The sequence below is a fragment of the Schistocerca americana genome, chromosome 4 (genome assembly GCF_021461395.2).
Source record: "Schistocerca americana isolate TAMUIC-IGC-003095 chromosome 4, iqSchAmer2.1, whole genome shotgun sequence".
Lineage (NCBI taxonomy): Eukaryota > Metazoa > Arthropoda > Insecta > Orthoptera > Acrididae > Schistocerca > Schistocerca americana.
In genome coordinates, this window is record NC_060122.1 from 505,181,781 (window position 1) to 505,200,809 (window position 19,029).

Consider the following 19,029-nt stretch of genomic DNA (forward strand, 5'->3'; position numbering starts at 1 on the left):
TATCGTTGTCGTTGACCTGATGCATGTGCATGCAGAAAGTCAGAATCAAAGCTATAGGAATGGAAGAAAGAATTACAAAGACTTGAGGTGTGTCGCGCACTCTCCAAAGATGGCTACCTACGATCGTAACCATTCATCAGTCTCACCCTTGGCTTGCTGTTAGATGCACGACTTCGTTAGATTTACGCGCCTTCGCTAGAGCAGACCGATATGGGTGGCGCTGGTGCGTGGACGGATGGTGCATAAATTGTCACGTTGGACGAGGCAGCGCGCACTTCATTACGTATTCTCATTGTTCTCCTCCGTCGCCGCCTGTGTCACAGAGCTGTTGTGTGAGCAAAAGCTGCCGGTGCTGAGTAGGCGCCGCCGTCGTGTTCACGTGGTGTCTGCTGTCCGGTTCTTCGCGCCGCAAGCTGACGTCATTATCAGCGCCAGTTTCAAGGTGCCATCCTCGCGAGAGGACAACGTTTCGCTGCGGCACATCAGTGAGCCCGAACCCTAAAGTGCAAATCTAGGCTATGCTAATCTATGGTTGGTTGGTTGATCTGAGGGAAGGGACCAAATAGCAAGGTCATCGATCCGATGGGATTAGGGAAGGATGGGGTGAGAAGTCGGCCGTGCCCTGTCAAAGGAACCATTCCCGTATTTGTCTGAAGCGATTTAGGGAAATCACGGATAACCTAAATCAGGATGGCCGGACGCAGGTTTGAACCGTCGTGCACCTAAACACTGCGCCACCTCGCTCGGTCGTTCTCCATGATCTCCCTTAAATTACAGGAAGAGTGTAATTAAACTTTTGCAACTTGAGCGATTGTAGGTGGAAGACTATTTAGCGCATGGGTACCCAAATATATGCGAATGATGTTCAGACTGTGCGCTTCACGATTTGCGTTGTTAGTAGTGTTAGTGTCAAGAGATGCGCGTTAGATGAAGTCGGGTTGAAACACAGGCATCAGTGTGCATTAAAGTTGAAGTGAACAAGGGTCTGGGCAAGGCGAACTTCTAAGGCTGTTTCAAAATAACAGCAATAGTGCTACTGCTCTTCGCGAGTTTAGATGCAATAAAGATAAACGGAGTGGTCCTGTTTCCGCACCGGGATTGAAAACATGATTCGCAAATTGGAACGAATTGGCGATTTGGGAATTGGTCCTAGAAAAGGCCGACGGCTAATTGCGCCATAAATTGTCATGGCTGAAAATGACAGACGCATTGTGTGATTAAACAGTGCCCGAGCCACCTTTCGAAAAGTGCTGGGAGCAATTGTGGAATGGTATCTCTAGTGCGGTTCCAGACTGTCGTGGTGCAGGTGGTCGTCGCGTTGAGCAGCGTTTGTAACTTGGAACATAAACGTGGAACGCAATTAAGAAATGTTACCCTCTCCTGTGGAAATTAAAATGTGTTTCTTTCAATCGTGTATTCGTTATTTCTCTTCTGCATATCCTTACAAATGTTTCCACAGAGTTTAATTGTTCTACGATTACTCGTTTTTTATTAGGGCCCTCTCAAGTAGCGAAAGTTTAATGATAACTACCCTGTACTTGAGATGTCGAAATGCACAACGGTTCTTTAAAAGTCAATGCCAATTTTTCCTCCAGTTTTCTTCTTTTACATGCAAACTGTGTATTCTGTAGGACTTATTGACTCTAGAATCGTAAACACAACTACCTTCCCCCTCACATGGCACAAAATAATAATAATAATAATAATAATAATAATAATAATAATAATAAAATAGGGCTAAGCCCCCTTTTAGTGTGATTAGTTGGTTCAGGACAGAACTAAAGAAGCCTCGGACAAGCGCCGTCATGGTCGGGGACGACGCCTGAACCCTATGCCCGCCCACAATGGTAACGACACTGCTAGCCAACTGGAAAATGATTTAAATCCAAATAGAGGTGTTTTGCAGGATATGCTTCCTGCAACCACCCTAGAAGGAAAACAAAGAGGATGAGATGGTCAGATGAAGTTAATCGACACCTCATGTTCTGTTATTACCAAGCAACAAACCTAGGAACCAACACAACTGGATACAGATCACAAGTATACACAACATTTATTACCAGATACCCAGAATTAAAATTTTTAACAGAACAACGATTAGCTGATAAGATCCGTGTAATAATCAAAAATAACAGGATACCCCAGTCAGAATTAGAAAACATCAAACAACAAGTACAACAAATACTGGAACAAAATAATGTGCAATCAGAAGAAGAAGAAAATACAGTAATGGACTCAAACATCCCAGAGCAAACAAACAAAGAACAACACGCATCAATTAAACAATCAGAGGAAAACAAAATCTTAAGACAGCCACCAGAACAAGCACAAATAGAACATGAAGTGACACACATGTTAGATATAGAAGAAAAATTTCAGCTAACATATATAGAATACAAAGACACAAATACAGACATTAGACCATTCTTGCATAGACCACCAAATAACCCACAAGTCGAAACAACAATAAAAACTATCAACACAATCATACACAACAAAATAAATGAAAACACAACTATGGAAGAGTTACAACTACTGGCTTATATAGGAGCACTCACTACACTAAATATACACACTAGGCAGAGATCAGAACCAACCAACACACAGAAGAAACCCACAAAACCAGCATGGCAACACAGGCTACAGATCAAAATAGAAAAACTGAGAAAAGACATCGGACAGCTAACACAATTTATAAGAAATGAAATCTCGGAAAAAAAACGAAAAAGGTTAGGTAAAATCTCACAACAAGAAGCGACAGAGCAACTAGACGAAAAGAAGCATAAATTCCAAGCGTTAGCCAAACGACTCAGAAGATACAAAAAAAGTGAAAATAGAAGGAAACAAAACCAAACATTCAACACAAACCAAAAGAAATTTTACCAGACAATAGATAACACACACATTAAAATAGACAATCCACCAAACATAACAGACATGGAACACTTCTGGAGCAACATATGGTCAAACCCGGTACAACATAACAGGCATGCACGGTGGATACAAGCAGAAACAGACTCATACAAGATGATATCACAAATGCCTGATGTGATAATTTTGCAACATGAAGTCACCCAAGCAATTAATTCTACTCACAATTGGAAAGCCCCTGGAAATGATAAAATAGCAAATTTCTGGTTAAAGAAGTTCACCTCAACACATTCACATCTAACTAAATTATTTAACAGTTACATTGCAGACCCATACACATTCCCTGATACACTTACATATCTGAAACCTAAAGATCAAGCAGACACAGCGAACCCAGCTAAATATCGCCCCATAACATGCCTACCAACAATATAAAAAATATTAACTTCAGTCATTACACAGAAATTAATGACACATACAACACAGAACAAAATTATAAATGAAGAACAAAAAGGCTGTTGCAAAGGAGCACGAGGATGTAAAGAGCAACTGATAATAGATGCAGAGGTGACATATCAAGCTAAAACTAAACAAAGGTCGCTACACTACGCATACATTGATTACCAAAAAGCTTTTGATAGTGTACCCCACTCATGGTTACTACAAATATTGGAAATATACAAAGTAGATCCTAAATTGATACAGTTCCTAAACATAGTAATGAAAAACTGGAAAACCACACTTAATATCCAAACAGATGTAAATAATATCGCATCACAGCCAATACAGGTTAAGCGTGGAATATACCAAGGAGACTCATTAAGTCCTTTCTGGTTCTGCCTTGCTCTGAACCCACTATCCAACATGCTAAATAATACAAATTATGGATACAATATTACTGGAACATACCCACACAAAATCACACATTTGCTATACATGGATGATCTAAAACTACTGGCAGCAACAAATCAACAACTCAACCAATTACTAAAGATAACAGAAGGATTCAGCAATGATATAAATATGGCTTTTGGAACAGACAAAAGTAAGAAAAATAGCATAGTCAAGGGAAAACACACTAAACAAGAAGATTACATATTGGATAACCACAGCGACTGCATAGAAGCGATGGAAAAAAATATCTAGGATACAGACAAAAAATACGAATAGATAATACAAATATTAAAGAAGAACTAAAAGAAAAATATAGACAAAGACTAACAAAAATACTGAAAACAGAATTGACAGCAAGAAACAAGACAAAAGCTATAAATACTTATGTTATACCAATATTGACCTACTCATTTGGAGTAGTGAAATGGAGTAACACAGACCTAGAAGCACTCAATACACTTACACGATCACAATGCCACAAATATAGAATACATCACATGCATTCAGCAACAGAAAGATTCACATTAAGCAGAAAGGAAGGAGGAAGGGGATTTATCGACATAAAAAACCTACATTATGGACAGGTAGACAATTTAAGAAAATTCTTTCTAGAACGAGCAGAAACTAGCAAAATACACAAGGCAATCACTCGTATAAATACATCGGCTACACCACTGCAATTTCATAACCACTTCTACAACCCTTTAGATCACATAACATCAACAGATACGAAGAAAGTAAATTGGAAAAAGAAAACACTTCATGGCAAGCACCCGTATCATCTAACACAGCCACACATCGATCAAGACGCATCCAACACATGGCTAAGAAAAGGCAATATATACAGTGAGACAGAAGGATTCATGATTGCAATACAGGATCAAACAATAAACACCAGGTATTACAGCAAGCATATTATTAAAGATCCCAATACCACAACGGATAAATGCAGACTTTGTAAACAACAAATAGAAACAGTAGATCACATCACAAGCGGATGTACAATACTGGCAAATACAGAATACCCCAGGAGACATGACAATGTCGCAAAAATAATACATCAACAGCTTGCCTTACAACATAAACTTTTAAAACAACACGTTCCTACATACAAGTATACACCACAAAATGTACTGGAGAATGATGAATACAAATTATACTGGAACAGAACCATTATAACAGATAAAACACCACCACATAACAAACCTGACATTATACTCACCAATAAAAAGAAGAAATTAACACTACTAATCGAAATATCCATACCCAATACAACAAATATACAAAAGAAAACAGGAGAAAAAATTGAAAAATACATCCAACTGGCTGAGGAAGTCAAAGACATGTGGCATCAGGATAAAGTTTACACTATACCAATTATACTATCAACTACAGGAGTCATACCACACAATATCCACCAGTACATCAAGGCAATACAGCTACATCCAAACATATATATACAACTACAGAAATCCGTAATTATTGATACATGTTCAATTACCCGAAAGTTCCTAAATGCAATATAACACATACCGTACAGTTAAAAGGAAGTGACGCTTGATCAAGGTCCGCGTCACTCCATTTTTAACCGGACTTAACGTCTGAGAAAGTGAAGGAAATAATAATAATAATAATAATAATAATAATAATAATAATAATAATAATAATAATAATATAATCCTAGTAAGCCTATAATAGATAGTAAAAGAGCCGATGGAATAGATAATCTAAAACTAAAAAAACTGTATCGTTATAGATCCCACTGATGATGCCTTAGACCAGGAGGAGGCGAAACGCTTATGGGATAAAGTAACTAGCGGCAGGAAAAGGCAGTTTCATTTACATAACAAGTAGGAAAAGACCTGGTATAACAATTACAATTTGTTGATATCATAAAACAGATGAAGATAGGCCCAAGTGATATCATGGTCAGCCTCGACGTGGTTTCTCTGTTCACCAAAGTACCTGTGGATGACACATTACAATTGTTGTCTGCTCATTTCTCCTCAGAAATTTTGAAGTTGTTCCGGCATACCTTGACGACCACTTATTTTTTATACAGTGGAAATTATTATGAAATGACGGATGGAACAGCCATGGGTTCGCCACTGTCACCAGCAATAGCGAATTTTTTCATGGAGGACTTTGAAGAACGAGCCTTGAGCAGTGCACACCTCCGCCCATCATGCTTCTACAGATACGTCGACGATACTTTTTTAATCTGGCCACACGGCAGCGACACGCTGCAGCAGTTCGTCGAACATCTGAATGGTGTACATCCAAACATAAAATTTACATTGGAGGTAGAGAAAGAAGGGAAGTTACCTTTTTTAGATGTGTTGGTAGAGCGAAAGCCGGATGGATGACTGGGCCATTCTGTGTACAGGAAGCCAACCCATACAGACTTATATCTGCATAGCCATAGCTTCCATCATCCGTCTCAGAAGAGAGCTATGCTGAATGCTTTAGTACACAGAGCCAGGACTATTTCCGACAAGGACCACCTCGGTCCCGAGATCAACCATTTGACGACTGTTTTTAAGAGGAATGGTTATTCTGCCGGTGAAATTAAATCAGTATTGTCCAAGAAAGTAAGACACGATGCCGGCCACATACAAGAAGAGGACCAACACTTAGCGCGGCTTCCTTTTTGCGGTGCTACAACGAGCAAGATAGCCAGAGTCCTGAAGAAGCAAGGAATAAAACCAGTTTTCCGACCACCTAGGAAAATTAAGGAAATGTTGAGACCAGTCAAAGATAGTCTCGGCTTAAGAGTGCCGGTAATTTATACTATTCCTTGCGAATGCGGCAAGAATTACGTGGGCCAGTCTGTAAGAACCGTTGCCGACCGCTGCATCGAGCACCAGCGTCACCTGAAATACAGGTATTTGGAAAAATCAGCGGTGGCTGAACATAGCCTGCTTAACAAGCATAAGATTTTATTTGAAGAAACCAGAGTAATAGCCCACACATCGAATTACTGGGACTCTGTGATCCGGGAAGCAGTCGAAATTAGGCTTAGCGATAATAACTTTAATAGAGACAACGGCTATGCACTTAGCAACACTTGGAAGAGTGCACTGGATAAAGAAAAATCGCTGAGAAAAACTTCTCGCACTTTACCTCCTGATTTAAGGGATGGCGCTGCAAGCAACGCGGGATAGCAACTACATCTATGGAAGTAAAGGGCACCACTTCGCTACGCGCCATATCGCTGACGTATTCCAGCCAATAAGAAGCCGTCCTTTGGATATAAAAGTGGGAACCTCGCTAGTTCACGACAGTCAGTTTTAGCCCTGACAACGACCATGGAGGTAGTGGTCGAAAGCTCGGAGATTTATCCTGGTTTGACGCGGCATGTACACCGAGAAATTTTTACTCAGGAAATACGTCGCGAAAGACTTCGTAGCCAAATTACAAATAAAGCTTGTAAGGGATCCATGATCGCACGTACATAGATGCTAGTTTCCGACGCCTAGGTCGATAGTAGACGGGAGTCTATTGTCGACTGCTGCAGTAGGCAGTGAGACTAGCGTTGAGTGCAGAGTAGTACTAGAGTGTGTCGAGCGAACGGTAGTGCTGGAGAGACGGGCAAGAATGGTGGTCGAGTAAATTTACCGAAGTGTGACAGATCAGCGCGTCCCCCTAATCGTCGTGGGGTGGACCCTCATCGATACCGATTCGCATGTGATATGAAACCAAAAGTGACAAGTGCCGAATTACGTGTTTCGCATCAACCGCGTCGGCCAGCAACAACCATGGATTGCAGTGAGGATTGTTGTGAATGTTAACCATCAGCATTGCGTGTGACGAAGTACTGAAAATCAGCAATCAATGTAAAAAGATATAACTGTGATTAGATGTGTAAGGCGAAGGTAGCAACTGCCTCAGCATTTGTGTGTTAGTAGGAAATATATATCAGTTTGTACATCGCAACCTTTGTGGTCCTTAATAATAGACAAACTTTCTATCATTTCCACTATTCAATCTCAGAACAGCCGCACTCGGTTGAAATACCCCCGAAACCAGCAGAAAAACCGATAGCCTTTCTTCCATTAAGCACACGGTCATATAATCATAATTAACTGTTGGGCGGCTTCGATAAATTACGCAAAAATCCAATAAAGGAATATAATCGGGGGTGTTTCAAGCTGACAGTCATGTTCCTCATAGGCATCGCTATACCGAACACACGCACGCAGTTTGCAAACTGTGCGCAATTAGAAAATGGAGTGAAAGTGGGAACACAAGGTTTGTGAACACTGTCCTGGTGGGAATCAAACCTACGTGAGAAGAGCCGATAAAGGTTTATCGTAACTCTAATCACTTCCGGAGAATGCCAGGATGGTTCCTGATCTGGGTTGGTCCACACTAGTGCCTAATGTCTAATGTCTGTATGAGTCGCTTAGCGTCAAGACGTCCAGTACGAGATTCAGAGATAGAGAGTATTTATACGCAAAAGAAGTTATTTTGAGATGAAAGTGCTGGAGTGTGGGTGTGATAGGCACTGAAGAACTTAGAATCTAGCAGGGTCTGTTAAGGGACTTCGCTGAGTTGATTAGGGACGGTGCAATAATTGTAGGAAGTTAAACTGCAATGAAATGTTTTCAAGTATATGTAATTCTGCGACTCTAAGATTCCTTTTCGCGCTACAGTACGAGAAGCTTCAGAAAAATCTGTAGTCTGTACAGTGTACGGATCTTCGGTTTATTGAGAGTAAAAATCCTCAATTTGGTGAGCCATAATTTTCAAGGATGAGAGCAGTAAACAGAGTCAATAATTTTTTCATGTCTCGTGTGTGGAAATGAGGCTGCTTGCCACTATTTAGTTCATTAGAAAAATCAGGAGACATCTATCCGGATTTGCCATTGTGGTGGTGTTCCGCCAAAAATAGTTTTTATCTTGCGGCTAAGGAAAATCGCACGTGAGGCGTCCCCAGTCACGCAGCGTTTGTGTGGGGTAGAGGAAGAAACATCCCAACGTGTGAGCTTGTTGAAATAAGAGAGGAAGCGCTTAGTTCATTAGTTTGCTTTTGGTTCAAACCGGAATATAAAAATAAGTTACAGTAATTAGTTTCGTAACGATCGATACTGGAATGAATAAGTTATTAACAACAAATTATTGTTGTTTTTCCGTTGCCTAATTAACGGTGAATAATGTGAACCAGCTTCCAACATCTAAAACTGATGCCTTCTTGAAGCATATACTTGCTGGTCCGACTTTCACTTTCGGAATTTTTTGCGAATATTACTCTCAGCCTTGACGCAAGGTCGTTACGATGTTTTGAAGGAACTCTCCTCCAAATGGCATTAGTGTCTACTAATTCAAGGAAAATGTATGCTACGTATCAGCTGCTATTGTACCTCTTGAGGAATGTTCTTATGCTACAGAAACGATACCGCCAACAAGAGTGTTCCTCTTTTCCTTTCCACGCCAGCATGAGCTCAGCGAGCGAGCACGTGCAGTTAAGCAGAACCAGGCGATGCTGCTCTTCCCACACTCAACGCTGGAAAGTCAACAGATTGCAGCAGTCATTCCGCGAGAACAGACGGCGGCGGTTGAAACTGTTCTGCCTGGGTGGAGTAAACTGGAGCAGACGCCCCGAATGATATGACTAATTTCACTTAACAGATGTACCATGCAAACAGTGATCCAAGCGGACGCCCGACAATCCTAAACGTTAAAAATACGCCTGGGAAACATCAGACTGACACGGTAGCCTGATAATTTGAGAGTTGCGGAATATAGTGGTGCTGCTAGAACGAGAGGAATAAATCCGTTACCGTACTACTACTGGAAATGGCAACCTGCGACTCGAGTCTTACTGTATGACCGGACACAGGGCGGGTGGCGGGCTGTTGGTGAGGAGGAGGGATTAAATTTAAGGATCAGCTTGAATTATTTTACTATGTGACTCTCTGTGGGTAGTAACTGATGCCCGTAGTTAGAGGTCTGCGCGCGTGACAGAATTGAGATCCACATTCGCTAATGCCTTATCCGTTGTAAAGAAAATTAAGAAAAAAGAAAAAATCAGCCCGACTGGAGCGCCGGAGCTCTGACGTTAGACTTGCTCTTCGCCAAAATATTCGCCTGCTGTATTTGGGCCTGGTAATTTACAATCACTTCCCTAACGAGGTGGAGGCCGGCCTTGGCACGTTTTAACCCCTTAACGGCTGAATAAATTTCTTCATGGGAAAAAATTATGCCCCTCTAGAAGTACCCGAAACACTCACGACATTGGTCATGTCAGAAGCGTTGGTAGCTACCGGGAGTGGCGCTCGAAAACAGTCTTAACCTTACAGTTAGTAGAGTCGCATTGGTATGATGTGATGTGAATTCACGACCACGGAGTTGAGGGGTTAACACAACATAACCTATCACATTCTTGACACGGTAAATAGCTAACAGATTTGACCTCTTAACGAAGTAACCATGGCATTGTATAATTGTAAATATATTTAAACGATCTTTGATAGATTCACTGATTCACTGATTTTCCACTGAACATTACTTGGCTCGTACGTGATATGCAAATAGGAGTAAGCATTAAACGAGAATTCGAACGGTTGGACTGTCATAGAACAACACGTCGCTCTGTGGCAGCTATTGGTAATTAAGTGACCTCAGATGACACGTAAATCTGGCACGATGGGAAGAGGACGTATTTGTAAAGGCTCAAAACTGGAAAGAAAAATCTGTCGCCATCTTCAAGCCTTCCACCATCAACCTCCTCAAGGTCCCTGCATTCAAGCAAATACGGCACTCCGGTCTACATGGGTAACAATAAGGATTCAAACAAAAATTACTATCGTCACATTTAATCTAAATAGACGATTGTCTCTTTTTCCGTCCATTTGTGAATGGTGCCGAAGAAGAAAGACTGTTGGTAAACCCTCGTATGACAAATTTCTGATTTTTACTTTTTGGACTGTGAGGAAGAAGTGGTATGTTGCCCTACTCTTCCAGTACCGTATTTTCTTGAAATTTCTGTTGTAAAGCTCTCCAGCATTCATAGCGCCGCTCTTCTAGCGTCTATCAGTGATCCTGTAATGTCGCCCTTCGTTGGATCTGTCTCCTTCTTCTCCTCCTCTCTGCCCCTCTATTCATCCAGTCTGGTGAGAGTTTGTAGCTAATGAGCAATACTCTAGGAAAGTTTTTGTTTTTCTTTTTGGCACTTCAGGTGTATGGACTGTCACTGACCGATGGGTCAGCTACGTAATCGCTTCGCGTTGCAGCTTTTAGATCTTGCATGACCGCATGGTACCACTCTACTGGTCGATGTCGGAGCCGTCGTCTTGCTGCATCATCCGTGTACTGCTTCCCGCGGATTACATCCTTCAGTGGGCCTAACAGATGGAACTTTATGTTCTTCTGACACGTAGCGAGGAGCTCAGCGGGCACACGCCTTTGAGTACCCCAACTGGTGGACGAGTGTGTCAGCAGTACAGAGAGGTCCAGTTATGCAGCGAGGAGTTTTTGATCCGTCGATCATCTCGAATGAGTGTGTCCGCACCTTCCAACATCGTAGGAGTCAGTTGCGTGTGCGGCCGGCCGGCACGCGGCAGATCGGACAGCTTTGCACGTCCTTGTTGCGCCTAGCCCAACGACTCACCCTGCTTCTGTTCAGTGTCAGGACTTGGTAGACATTCTGCAAGCGCCTATGAACACCTACTATCCTCTCTTTTTCGCCAAAGGAAGCTCAATGACAGGTCCCTACTTGGAACACATTTCCATTACTTCACCTTTCGGAACTTCGTGGAACGTTAGGAGCTGAAGCGGAACTATCCCACGATGTTCCACAGCAAATTCCGCATTTTTGTTTTACTTGCTGAGCGGGGTCAACTGTTAGTCCCTCGACGCAGTCCACTGCCCATAGTGAGCGGGCGAGGGCAGAGGAGAATAGCGCCGTTAGCCGCAGCCGTAGGCCAGTGCGGAATGGCGACGCGGAAGACTATCGCTGTGTGGGCGTGTCGGATGGCCCAGATCCGCGTCATTCGTTGCGCTCGGGCGTGCGGACGCTGTTGTGCGCACCTGCCCGGCCGCTGGCGGCGATGCTATCTGCCGGTGCCGCAACACTTGTCATTAAATAGCAGCGCCGGCGCGTCTGTCCTGGTACCGGTTCTGGTGCTCCCCCACTGGCGGGGCCGCGCGTGCTGCCGTCGCGTCGTGTTGCCGCGCGCTTCGCCTCCATTAACGGGAACCACCTAGCTAGGCTACTGGGCTGCTCCGACAATGGGGCAATTCCCACGTGCCCTCTGAACTAGGCCACCTATCTCCATCGTGGGAATGCGGGCCAAGGGTGAGAACTAACGGCAGTGCTTTAGTTTCGCACACAAAGGACGCCAGCCGCCCACAAATGCCGCCGCTCCGCAAACTCCGTAATATATGGCTGTTAGTCGATATGCCACTTGCGCTACAGTGCCGGTTAGTGCTCCACAGTTCCCAGGACAGTGTAATACTTGTATTTCTTAATGATAAATACTCTTAAGCTTGAATGGGATTTTCACTCTGCAGCGGAGTGTGCGCTGATTTGAAACTCCCTGGCAGATTAAAACTGTTTGCCCGACCGAGACTCGCGGTCAAAAGCTCTACCAACTGAGCGCACAGTTTTAATCTGCCAGGAAGTTTCATATCAGCGCACACTCCGCTGCAGAGTGAAAATCTCATTCTGGAAACATCCACCAGGCTAAGCCACCAGGCTAAGCCATGTCCCCGCAATATCCTTTCTTTCAGGAGTGCTAGTTTTGCAAGGTTCGCAGGAGAGCTTCTGTAAAGTTTGGAAGGTAGGAGACGAGGTACTGGCAGAAGTGAAACTGTGAAGACGGGGCGTGTGTCGTGCTTGGGTAGCTCAGTTGGTAGAGCGCTTGCCCGCGAAAGGCAAAGGTCCCGAGTTCGAGTCTCGGTCCGGCACACAGTTTTAATCTGGCAGGAAGTTTCACGCTTAAGCTTACCTGTAAGCCAACAAAATATTTTATTTTGAAACTACCGGTGACTGACAGAAAATAATGTACGCTCAACTGGCCATTAACCTCAGGCCATTGGTATAGTGGACTAATACCCACAGCCACCAAAACAGTTGTTAGTCTAAACTCCTTATTTTTTCTGGCCTAATCTCGGTCTTTAACAGGGTTGGCATTTTAATTTGGATTCGGCAATATTAGTGGTAGAACGTAGCCGGATATCCTCCTGTCGACAGGCATGCTTCAGCATGTCATGGTCAATATCTCAAACCACATTAATTACACAGTGTAATAAATTTGAATTTTGTGTTTTGCCGCGAGATGAAAGTATGTTGTTGTTGTTGTTGTTGTGGTCTTCAGTCCTGAGACTGGTTTGATGCAGCTCTCCATGCTACTCTATCCTGTGCAAGCTTTTTCATCTCCCAGTACCTACTGCAACCTACATCCTTCTGAATCTGCTTAGTGTATTCATCTCTTGGTCTCCCTCTACGATTTTTACCCTCCACGCTGCCCTCCAATACTAAATTGGTGATCCCTTGATGCCTCAGAACATGTCCTACCAACCGATCCCTTCTTCTGGTCAAGTTGTGCCACAAACTTCTCTTCTCCCCAATCCTATTCAATACTTCCTCATTAGTTATGTGATCTACCCATCTAATCTTCAGCATTCTTCTGTAGCACCACATTTCGAAAGCTTCTATTCTCTTCTTGTCCAAACTATTTATCGTCCATGTTTCACTTCCATACATGGCTACACTCCATACGAATACTTTCAGAAACGACTTCCTGACACTTAAATCTATACTCGATGTTAACAAATTTCTCTTCTTCAGAAACGCTTTCCTTGCCATTGCCAGCCTACATTTTACATCCTCTCTACTTCGACCATCATCAGTTATTTTGCTCCCCAAATAGCAAAACTCCTTTACTACTTTAAGTGCCTCATTTCCTAATCTAATTCCCTCAGCATCACCCGACTTAATTAGACTACATTCCATTATCCTTGTTTTGCTTTTGTTGATGTTCATCTTATATCCTCCTTTCAAGACACTGTCCATTGCATTCAACTGCTCTTCCAAATCCTTTGCTGTCTCTGACAGAATTACAATGTCATCGGCGAACCTCAAAGTTTTTAATTCTTCTCCATGAATTTTAATACCTACCCCGAATTTTTCTTTTGTTTCCTTTACTGCTTGCTCAATATACAGATTGAACAACATCGGGGAGAGGCTACAACCCTGTCTTACTCCCTTCAAAACCACTGCTTCCCTTTCATGTCCCTCGACTCTTATAACCATACAATAAAGCTGCATGCCCTCGGGAAAAATTACGGCTGTAGTTTCCCCTTGCTTTCAGCCGTTCGCAGTACCAGCACAGCAAGGCCGTTTTGGTTATTGTTACAAGGCCAGATCAGTCAATCATCCAGACTGTTGCCCTTGCAACTACTGAAAAGGCTGCTGCCCCTCTTCAGGAACCACACGTTTGTCTGGCCTCTCAACAGATACCCCTCCGTTGTGGTTGCACCTACGGTACGGCTATCTGTATCGCTGAGGCACGCAAGCCTCCCCACCAACGGCAATGTCCATGGTTCATGGGGGGGGGGGGGGGGGGGGGGTGAAAGTATGTGTTCTTTATTAAATCACGTACGGTGATTGCGAAAATGAAATCTTCTGATTTCATTTTCTATGTTCCATCATGAACCAATTTTTCTCGAAAAGCTACGCCACATTTACTACTTTCGAGAAACGTGAAAACGACTCAGTAATAACACAGGAGGAATCTGTAGATGATCATATACCAGAAGTATTTGTTTGTATTACAAAACGTAAAATAAAATGAAACGAGAAAGCTTAATGAAATGTGGAATGTACTTAACAAGCTAGAAAATTCGCCTGGAAACTTTCCGTTTGTGTGTGGATCGTGAAACTTCTTGTAGGAGTGTCTAGTAGCAATCCGCCAAAAGGTTTGATAATCATCTTCCCTAATATCGTCTTTCCATGGCAGCGATATCTTGGTGAAATCACTCGCCATTTTCGTCTCTCACATCTCCAAGATTAGGTGGAAAGAAATCCAAATGGGAAAGAAGGAAACGTAATTGCAGAGACATGTTGCACTCTCTGTCTTTATAACAGTCTAGCATGCGTTCCGTCAGTTCCCTGTAATTCTCAGTCACTACGTTTCCCAAGAAACAGTACATAAATCTTGAAAAGTAAGCCAAGCTGACTCGCCAGTATCTTTCAGCAAGTGTTCAAAGTAATGTCTTTCATCAAGTAATCGATTTGAGGCCCATTGAAAACGACATCTTTAATTTTTGCAGTACTAATCGTAGGAAGTCTAGATAGTAAAAATTGAAAATCCTGGCCATCTTTGTCCATTGCTTTCAGAAAATTTTTCATAAATCCCAGTTTCAGATGAAGCGATGGTAATAGCCCATTGTCTTTGTTAACAAGGGGTTCATGCGACAACTTTTTTCACCAGTATTGAAAATTTCTCTCAAAGGCCACTTTTTGACCACGTAATTTTCTTTCCTTGCCCTAATATCCCATTTACACAAGAAACAGTATTTTGTGTAACCAATCTGTTTTCCCTGAAGTAGTCCCAGAACTTTGAAATAAACACAGATTATCCGTTAGTGATTCGAGTAGCGAGTATACTTCAGGAGTAGCCTCATGTTCTCCCAGATTTCCTTTAACTTGCCGGAATGGGCCACAGGTATCGAAGGTTTCTCGCTTCCGTTACGTAAGAAAACAGCTTCGAAACTACTCTTCGAGGAATCTATAAACAGGCGCCATTCTTCCAGATTGTGAATCATAACAAATTTTGTAAGTAGCCCATTTATGTCGCACGAAACTCTGTCATTGAGAAAAAAGTGTTTGATTGTAACAGGTTCTTTTCTTGGAGACCAGACCAAAGTAATTATGCATGCCTCTTTGAAAAATTTCGCCCTTTTACAAGATCGTTCACTTCTGCCTGCGACAGTGGCTGTGATTGTAGCCGTGATGCTGATGGCGTGTTCTCAACATCTTCATGATCCTCGTGATTGTTGGTTTGTCACTACCATCGTATGTTTCATCTTCCAGTGTCAATTTTCTGGCTGGTTTTGGAACTGGGAGAGAATGAGAAAGCGGAAGTAGGCGAATTCCAGATCCCAAATTTGGCTAGGAAGCTGTGTGTTTTAATTTACTTGAAATTCCTTTTACTTTCGTTAAATAAAAGTAGCAATCTGTAATGTGGTCTCTGAGTTCACTCCACAACATGACATAGATGGACGGGTCCCGTGCAACCAGCCTCTTAAATAGCGGCAACAACGTTAGCAACAATTCTGTAGTGTCCAACACTTGCCCTCATCTAGCTTTGACTCATAAAACAACCCCCTTCGCCTTTTTGACGATTGGTGAAATTGGATGTCTCTGAGACTTAGTCGCAAACTCGCGACACGCACACATAACAGAAAAGAATTGGTGAATCAACATACTTCCTAGACATCGCTGAGTATAACGATCACGCAAACACGCACAAAAAATATTCTTCACGTTAGCGGATGTACACACGTCAAGAAGACTCCACGAGAAGAAATCACGTAGGGGTAAGTCAGGTGACCGTGGGAGCTGAAATGCGCCTTCAAGTTAGTGTAAATTACATTTAAGAGAAAAAAAATTTTCCAGTTATCTGAAATTTCAAGATGCAAGTAATGCAAAAGTTTCGCATTCACATTTTGCAGCATCATGAAAGCACATTACAACAGCAGTGGGATTGTCATTATCTGCTTAGATGCTGATAAGAGAAGAAGAACTCAATAATTGAGATCTTAAATATTTTTATTCCCCTCTTTCCATTGCTGAATGTGGCAGGCCAACGCGTTGTGGATGGCTTCAGTCTTTGTTCATTGACTCTTTTGACCGTGAAATTTCGATACAATTCGGACGCCGCCGAAGTGTAAGAAAAGGAAGAAAACTGAATTATTGGACTTCATCTCTACGAAGACAGGTTCTTTCTGAGATGAAAAATGTTCAACGTAAGAGCCAACATGAAGCTCAAATCGTTTCGTCATCGAACAGTAACGATCGCAATCCCTGTTGAAATCTCCCTTCTGTTAAATAACTTACAGGCTCATTTATTTGAGAATATATAACAATAAGTGCTTCAGTTATCCCTACAAATAAAACACCACTACACAATTAAGTAATATTTAAAAAATGCTTTTACATGAGCGACATTTACGACGTATTACCAACGAGTATGGACACAGAATCAAGTGACACACATCTTGTCGTGAGAGAACAGTAGTGATCTAAAGATACGCAAGCCGCATCTTAGAACACGGAAACTAATATGTGCATTACAATTTCTGTACATGTTTTTATTGACTTTTTTAAATAAAGAAAATGGCAGTGTTTTAGGGCCACTGAAGAAGAGGAGGGGTGTCATAATGGACGCACGTCCAATCCAACGTGGAGACAGTTAGGCATAGAGATAATTCCCAACCTCCAAAAGTAAGTGTGTTGGAGCACCGTCCTGTTGCAAAATAAAGTCTCCGCTGTCTTGCTGTAATTGTAGTATTACTACATAAAGCTATTGATGTAGCAAGTCCAGGAATACAAAACCACATAATTTCCTCCACAAAGAAAAATGTTCCAAAACATTTTTAAGAGGACACGCCACAGAAGGCCTTACTTAGCCGTAGACTACCAAACCTTCGTAATATTTACGATTGTAATTGGTATTTCTTCGCGGTTCACGCCAACTTGGACACATGAACGACAAGTGTTGTTGAGTATCTTTATGGAAAACATTTTGTTAACAATGACTGAATTATTTACTGCCTGTCTCCAGCGGTTTGCTGACACTGGATTAGTAGCAGTGCAACTTTCTTCCCCCTTTAATGTTCTAGGGTTAAGATTAATCAAGAAAGTGTTTCTCAATTACATGAAGATGTTCTGTGCCCCAAACAAGCGAGTTCTTACGATTTGCCTTTCCAGAGACTGAAAACCAAATTCTCTAAAAAACAGTCTTCCTCCAGTAGCCGCCATTCCAAAAACTGAACTAAGCTATTGTCCCTTGCAGTCAGTGGGTCTAACAATCAAGGCAATATGGTTTTACACGAAGAAATTTGCGCAGAATGCGCCAATCAGTTGACTGTGATATCTTAAGTTCTCTGCTCGCACTTGTCGTCGGTTTTCTTAGGGTTTCTGACGAATGATCCTCCCTCCCTCCCTCCCTCCCTCCCTAGCCGGCTGGTGTGGCCGAGCGGTTCTAGGCGCTCCAGTCCGGAACCGCGCTGCTGCTACGGTCGCAGGTTCGAATCCTGCCTCGGGCATGGATGTGTGTGATGTCCTTAGATTAGTTAGATTTAAGTAGTTCTAAGTGTAGGGGACTGATGACCTCAGATGTTAAGTCCCTTAGTGCTCAGAGCCATTTTCTCCCCTCCCCGTCCCACTCCCATCTCTGTTCATCTCCCCTCCATGTCCCTCTTCTTTGACGGTCCTGGGTGGACTATCTTCTGCACAACACATAAGCGGGAAGTGTTCTACCACCCATGGAGCTTTTACCTGATACGGCGTACGAAATCGTCGCCGAACTGTTACAGCTGACTCACATTCAGCGAATTCGTGGATTCAAAGTGCACGCATCGCTCCTTTATACACCATGTTCTGACACGCCTACCCCCCAAGTAGCGTGCTCTGCAACTACATCACAGATGTTACTAACGAATCAAAATTCAGAGAGATGCTCCATCTACTGAGATGTAAAATTTTTCTATATGCTTCGTCGCTTTCGCGAATCGCCTCTGAAACCCGGAGGCACTTCCGAATAACCCTCCTTCTCAACAGGATGTCATGTTTTGCAGAAGAATAAAAGATAATTCCTGTTATGCAAGCCAACTTCAGAAAACAGCATTCTACCATTGATCCCATTCGAAGAATATGCAGCAACATCAAAACATCAATGAACATCACAGACTGCACATCAGCTTCATATTTAGGATGGGAAGGGTATTTGACAGTGTTTGGCATCCTGGACTATAAAATAAATTATTTTCGGTCTTTGCTCATCTCAAGCGTAGATGAAACGCCCACAACAGTCACAGTGACAAACGTTGTTAGATTTTCAACCTAGAAGCTGGAGAAATGCAGAGAACCATTTTACCAGCATCATTATACAGTATATCAGTGTACCTCGCCCAGCTCATTGGACTTTATGCTCTAATGACAGTGGCTTTTGGTGTCACGAAAAGACGGAAGTAGTCTTAAAGCAACTGAACACGCAGTATGTCAGTAAATTAGAAAAATGGCTGTCTGTGGCT

The 19,029-nt window shown here is 42.5% G+C and overlaps 1 protein-coding gene and 1 non-coding gene across 3 annotated transcripts in view; both read left to right on the forward strand.

Annotated features, from left to right (window-relative positions):
* The window catches only part of LOC124612388 (protein spire), an 808,827-nt gene that overhangs the window by 162,130 nt on the left and 627,668 nt on the right, over positions 1-19,029 (forward strand). The window lies entirely within an intron of this gene.
* Positions 12,602-12,676, forward strand: Trnas-cga. The gene has a single exon. It is a non-coding gene; the product is annotated as a tRNA-Ser (tRNA).